Genomic DNA, 6,982 nt, shown 5'->3' with positions numbered 1-6,982 from the left:
TAATTGAGTTAACAATTGTAATTCTAGTATTTCAAAAAAATTCTTTTAAGAGACACAAAATTCAATGGTCATGCATTGAGTCGACACAAGCTTCTCAAATACCTCAAACTCCATGGAATGTTAAAATACTCTTTGTTGAAGAGTAAATATGGAAGAGTCTTACATAACTCTCATAATAAGAACCCTTACAAACCCACAATTATTATGGAAGGAGGTCTCACAAAAGAGTTTTAGTTTAAATGTGTTTTAATTATGTTAGTCTTTTATTTATGTTGAGTTATTTAATTATGTTATATCTTTAAGTGTTAGAGTTTGGGTATAATTGAGACAAATGTAGTTTAATTGTAATTGGACTCTACTACTTTCCTTTATTATAAATAGGGGTTCATGTACTCTGATTACATCAAGTCAATGAAGTATTTTTCTTTTCCATAAATTCAACATGGTATCAGAGTAGGTCATGTGAGTTGACTCGATCAACCCACAAAAATAATGTGATCCTTTTTCTGATCTATTATCTCTAACAGTTTAGGTTTGTATCTATCTTTTTTTTTCTTTTTAGTCCCTATACCCGTTGTTTGCTTTACGTTTTCACCTCTATACTGAGCTTTTAATATTGCACATTATATATTAACGGAGTTTATTATGAGAATCTTCTTCTTCTACTTTCTTTGTGCTATTTCTCATTTTGGAAAACTTCTATGCTGGTTTCTGAGTTATCTGACGGCATTATGGACATCATTGCACTAGATTTGTTTCCGTTTCTGAAGGTTGAAGACGATTGCTCTTTGTTGATTTAATCTGCCGAGCGACATTACCATACTAGGGAATATTTATTTAAGTTATTGGGTTAACCCGCTATCATCCAATTGGTGAGTCTTTGTCTGGCATCCAAAAATTGTGTTGGAGACGAGGACTTCTCACAACGAGGAAGTCGTCGAGCGTTGTTCTGTTGCTATTTACAATCCTAGATTGTCTCAGTCGTATTAGTTTATTTCTGGAAGTGCTCAAGCTAATGTTGCGTTAAACAAGAGCTCCATTGCTATTTTCAGCTGATTGATCTTCCGTCCATTGTTTCTCCGAGATCTTCGTGATTGTTGTTTGAGACCTCTGTTCGGAAGCGAGAGGCACGGGGAGGAAGGTGCTAAATCGTCAGCTTGGTTGTTGCTTCAAGAGGACGACGACTCTACTGAATTCAGAATTTCCTTCTCTCGCTTGCATCATTGCTAGAAGATAGGATTTTTCGAAAACTCCTCTAATTGCCATCCAAGACCTCTCATTGTTGTCCCACGTTGTTCGGAGACCACTAGCGCCATTGTCGTAGAAGACGACTCTATGAGTCCACTTTTTTGTTTCTACTCGATGGATTATTTCCTCCGCTGAGAACTCTATTTTCATCGAGAAGAGAGGTTCTGATTCGAACAAGTGTACTGAGTCCATTACAGTCTTTCAGCAAAGGGGAGAAGAAGAAGTTCATTTGCCGAGCTATTCTGTATCGTGAGGAAGACGATGACAAATTGATTAAATTTTCCTAACTTATTGTTTTGGGTTTGATCGAGCACCGGGCCGCGCCTATTTTGACCCAACCCGGACCGGGCCGAGTTAACCCAACAACATTGCCAACCCCAACTCAGCCTATGTTCTACCGAGTTAACTTGGCTCAACCCGGTCCGAGTCAACTTGACTCAGCCCACTGATTTTCTGCCTCGGTTATACGTGTTCGTATTTCTTTTGTGACTCAATTATATTAGTCTACTATTCGACTAGGTTCGACTCAGTTCTCTATCTCCAGTTAAATTATTATCTTGGATTATTACTCGGTTTCAACATACTATTTTGTGCAACTTCCTTATTTACTAATGGACTCTTTGCTGACTATTTTATGTGTCCTTATTACTTTTAAGAAATTTTATTATTTACCGGTTGTCTACTGCGATACTACTGCAAAATTTGGTACATGTTATTTAGGCATTGGCCCATTTCTGTTGCTACTATTGTGTCTCTTTAATTGAGACATTATTTTTGAAGAAGAACTCCTCGGTTGCTTGTGTTGGGTTTATTATTTGCTGATTGTTGTCGGCATTGGTTCGTATTATGCAGAATTTGAAGCACATGGCGGCCTCAATATCCTATTTTCCTCTTTACTCATTACCCATTGGTTATTTGACAATCTTTTTCATACCATCCTTTATTTGACTCCCACATACCCCTTTGGGCCAACCTCTTGTGTGTTGCTTCGGTTGTTTTACCTTTATGTCTGTATATATATATATAGGTGTTTTAAGTCCATTGAAACTTTTTATATGTATTCATGGGTCTTTTATCGTCGTCTTGTGAATGATAGGCATTACCTACTTATCACCCATTTCTACCTTTGAGAGTCGGTGCTTGGTGTTGGGACACTGTGATGGAAGAACTTAATACTACATTTATGTTATTTGGTTCAAACTGAAATCACAGTCATTACCTCCCAGCTTGAGGGAGAGAAATAGAAGAAAAAGTACAAGAAATAGGTATTTTATTTCATATATTGTGGTAATTTTAATGTAAAAAAAATATTCAAGAAAGGGAGAGCACAAAACATGAAGTTTTTGCATCTCAGAAGAAACTTTTGCAGCAAAGCAAAATGAATACCAAAAATCCTTTTCATCGCAAACTGAAGTTATAAACTCCACCTTGAGAGGGAGTGTTGAAGAGCAAATAGGGAAGAGTCTTACATGACTCTCACACTAAGAAGTCTTACAAAGCCACAATTATTATGGAAGGAGGTCTCACAGAAGAATTTCAGTTTAAATGTGTTTTAGTTATGTTACTTTTCTATTTATGTTGAGTTATTTAATTATGCTAGGACTTATCTTTAAGTGTTAGAGTTTGGGTGTAATTAGAACAAGGGTAATTTCATGTAATTTGACTCTATTACTTTCCTCTATTATAAATAAGGGTTCATGTACTCTAATTACATCAAGTCAATGAAGTATTTATCTTTTCCATAAATTCAACACTCTTAAAGAAGTACTCTCAGAAAAAGAAGAAAAAATGAAGACTAGTTTATGAATCATTAAGAAATGTCAAAATTTAGTCTATGTAAGAGAGCAACAAAATTCTTCCAAAACTTGAGGTACAACGTAAATTTCGGAGATTTAGGATATACTTTGGATTCAAACATGTTTTGCAAAATACATGCACATATTTCATATATATTAGAATTACTTAGGACTACAAATTTTCATGCTTTAAAAAATCACATAGTGTACCGACACTCGAATAATCGATCAACATCTAGCAATGATCAGTTGACAAGAAGTGCACAGGCAAAAAATATAAAGCATGATCAATCAACCAAAGTCGATTAATTGATCGTCTAGAACATGGCTAAATTGTGCTATAAAGCATAATTGATTTATTGGTCCAGGTGACTTTTCAAGAGGGGTTGAATTAAGATATTCAAATTAAAAACAACTTGTACGTGTGATTAAAAATTCATGCATAAATGCAATTCAATGTAAAGAACAACATGCACACACTATAGAGACAAATAGTCTTGGAAGATAGGCCCAAGCCCACACATCCAAGTGTGTGGAAGATGGGCTCAAGGTCCACAGACCAAAGAGAAGGCACACGGACTCACACTTTCATGATATTATGGTAAATAAAGAGTTATCTCATAAATATGACATTGATGTAATTCGTAGAAGTTTTAGGAATATAATTATAATATTATAAGATTATTAATCTAAAAATTGAGTTTCAGGGAAAGGTTAGGACATACGCCAACCTCTTTCAAACTTGTTTATGTTCGGGGGAAGATCAACTTGTTGATGGTATCTCGTCGGTTTACAACATTGGTTTTATTTGCTGTCTTTAATGGTTGCTACCTTGCTGAAGGTATCTTGCCTTTAATCGTTCTCTTAAAACCTGGTAACCTCTGTTACGTCTGCTGCTACCTCTTTACCGAAGATTTTCTGTCTTTGATTATTACTCCGCTTCATCATGGCCTGATGGTATTCTCTGATAATCTTGCACTCCGTCACTGTTAATCTCCCGCGTTTTTAATATATATCACATACCGTCTTGCGCAATTGTTTGGCACATTATCGCCTGTTACTTGGATCATCCTCATCTAACTCCAGCGAATCCTCAGTTGATCTCAAACCTCAGCCAAAGAGCAATGTTCACAACAATGTCGTCAGGGATAATGACCTCAGGAATATGAGGAGATGACTTGTTGATAAAAGTGGTCGCATTGGACCACAAGAACAAAATTGCCAAGGTCCAGATTAAGCAATGACAGATGAGGGTAAGCAGGTAGTTCTCAAGCATCTCAAAGAGAACCCAGATCGTGGTGGCTCCACCAAGCACGCCACCGGAAATTTCTTGTTCCTCCTTAAGAAAACATCAGCAGGCTTTCCTCCGCCCAAGACCTTGTGTACAAGTTTCTGCCTTCCAAAGAGACGATAAATCACTGCTTTAACAGGGGATGAAGATGATTTCTCGTTATCGGAATCGGAAGAGGACGAATCGAGGTCATGGAGAATTTCCTTAATTTTGTCCATCACATACTCTGCTCCAGCAGAACGGGATTCCTCTGAATGATCCTCCATTGCTGCCAACACCGACACAGATACTTGGTATCCAGCATGTTATCTTCGGATGTTTATCCAGCTGATCTGGCTTACTGCTCGTCAATGATCCAGTCAACTCGTCCAGCCTGATATCTCGTCAATCTTAATAGATTTCATTTTCTTGCATGACTCGGTACATTGTTGTACTCGCCAAAAGCAGAGACAACTTCATTTCCTTTACCGATGAAGAAATCATCCAAAAACTTATCTTCCAGCTGGTGGCAATTTGCATTGACGTTTGATTTATTTCTGGAACCAATTTTCCTCTTATAGCCATTGCCATTAATCATCTTATCATTGTAAAATCTTCCGGCTGGCAAACTGATTTGGCTTAATGATCTTGTTCGTTGCAATTTTTTGCTGATTGATAACAGCGTCGATCTCGATGTTCTTCGTTGTTCGGATCTTGTTGTCTTCGATCTTGACTCTGTCTGTTGGCATCGCTGATTCTCATCCGATCTTGTGCGAAAGTATCTCACTCCTGCGTTGCTGTCCATTCCGTCCCGAATGTTACTGCGCCAGCTTCATTGCTGGTTACGGAGCATGACGACTTCGCTACACTTAGGGGCGGCTTCGAACCGAGCCGGCTCGCGAGCGGCTCGAGTTTGGCTCGGTGCCGGCTCGGTTCGATTCGTTATTTCTCCAGCTCTGAAATTAACTCGTTTAAATTAACGAGTCACACTTGACCGAAAGCTAGGTTCGGTTCGTCGGCTCGAGGTTACTCGGGATCGGTATCAGGATCGGGAGCAGAGGAGCGGCTCGAGGTGAGTCACCGCCAAAAAACTTTTTCCTTAAACTCTCCTTCCTCATAGCTTTTGAACAAATTAAAAATACATTTTATAGAAATAAGTTTTGATGAACTATTTGTATCTCATGTTTTTTGTAAACATTTTTCTAATTAAAAATTCTTATTAAAAAATCATATAATTTTCAAAGTAAGATTTTTCTGCCAAGATGGGGTAGAAAACTGTATAGAAAATTTTTGAATAAGTATTTAATAGTTGATGCTGTAATACTTTTAGCATGAAGTAATTTTCATTACAATTTTGTGTTTGACATTTTATTTGATTAAAAATGTATCGATAAGTATAATAATATATTAGATTGATTATTAATTTTTATTTATTTCCCTAGAAGAGGTAATAAGAGGTCCATTTAACTTTCCTAAGAAAAATTTAAAATATTTCTTGTAATTTTCTAATAAGTCACTAATAGTAATAAGATTTTATTTAAAAGATTTATAGTTTTTACTTGGGTGATTGTAAATTGATATTGATATTTCATTTAATTTTGTTGTGTTTGATTATTGTATGGAGTTTATTCATAATGTTATGCAATGTATCGAGTGTTTAGACTATTTTATGGAGTGTATAAACAATTTCATGGAGTGTTTATGGAATGTATAGACAATTTTATGGAGCGTTTATGGAGTGTTTATGCAGGTATTATGTATATAGATTATGCCCAATTTTAAGTAGAGGTCATGCTGAATTTTATATAGGTATTATATACATAGATTATGCTCAATTTTAAGTAGAGGTTATGCCCAATTTTATACATGTATTATATATATAGGTTATGCCCAATTTTATGTAGAGGTCATGCCCAATTTTAAGTAAAATGTATACATAATTTTATATACAATTTATTTTATATATATTTTTTGAAAAGTTTTAAATGTATGTTGAAGCTCGAGCTCGGATCGAACTCGGTTAAAATTTTTGGGCTCGAACTCGATAACAATTTTAAAGTTTTAAAGTAAGATTTTCCTGCCAAGATGGGGTAGAAAACTGCATAGAAATTTTTTGAATAAATATTTAACAGTTGATGCTGTAATACTTTTAGCATGAAGCAATTTTCATTACAATTTTATATTTGACATTTTATTTGATTAAAAATGTATCGATAAGTATAATAATATATTAGATTGATTATTAATTTTTATTTATTTCCCTAGAAGAGGCAATAAGAGGTCCATTTAACTTTCCTTAGAAAAATTTAAAATATTTCTTGAAATTTTCTAATAAGTCACTAATAGTAATAAGATTTTATTTAAAGGATTTATAGTTTTTACTTAGGTGATTATAAATTGATATTGATATTTCATTTAATTTTTTTGTGTTTGATTATTGTATGGAGTTTATTCATAATGTTATGCAGTGTATGGAGTGTTTAGACTATTTTATGGAGTATATGGAGTGTATAAATAATTTCATGAAGTGTTTATGAAATGTATAGACAATTTTATGGAGCGTTTATGGAGTGTTTATGTAGGTATTATGTATATAGATTATGTCCAATTTTAAGTAGAAGTCACGCCGAATTTTATATAGGTATTATATACATAGATTATGCTCAAT

The 6,982-nt window shown here is 34.9% G+C and overlaps 1 pseudogene; it reads right to left on the bottom strand.

Moving 5' to 3' along the window:
- Positions 1-4,137: 4,137 nt before the first annotated feature.
- LOC137942208 (reticulon-like protein B4) lies at positions 4,138-4,601 on the bottom strand (annotated as a pseudogene).
- Positions 4,602-6,982: the final 2,381 nt, after the last annotated feature.

This window comes from Aristolochia californica, unplaced genomic scaffold (assembly GCF_029961685.1).
Source record: "Aristolochia californica isolate CCGP_79_NKW_82.1479 unplaced genomic scaffold, dmAriCali1.0.hap1 SCAF_9, whole genome shotgun sequence".
NCBI classification, from domain to species: domain Eukaryota; kingdom Viridiplantae; phylum Streptophyta; class Magnoliopsida; order Piperales; family Aristolochiaceae; genus Aristolochia; species Aristolochia californica.
The sequence above is the reverse complement of the archived record's forward strand: the minus strand, read 5'-3'. Positions and strand labels throughout refer to the sequence as shown.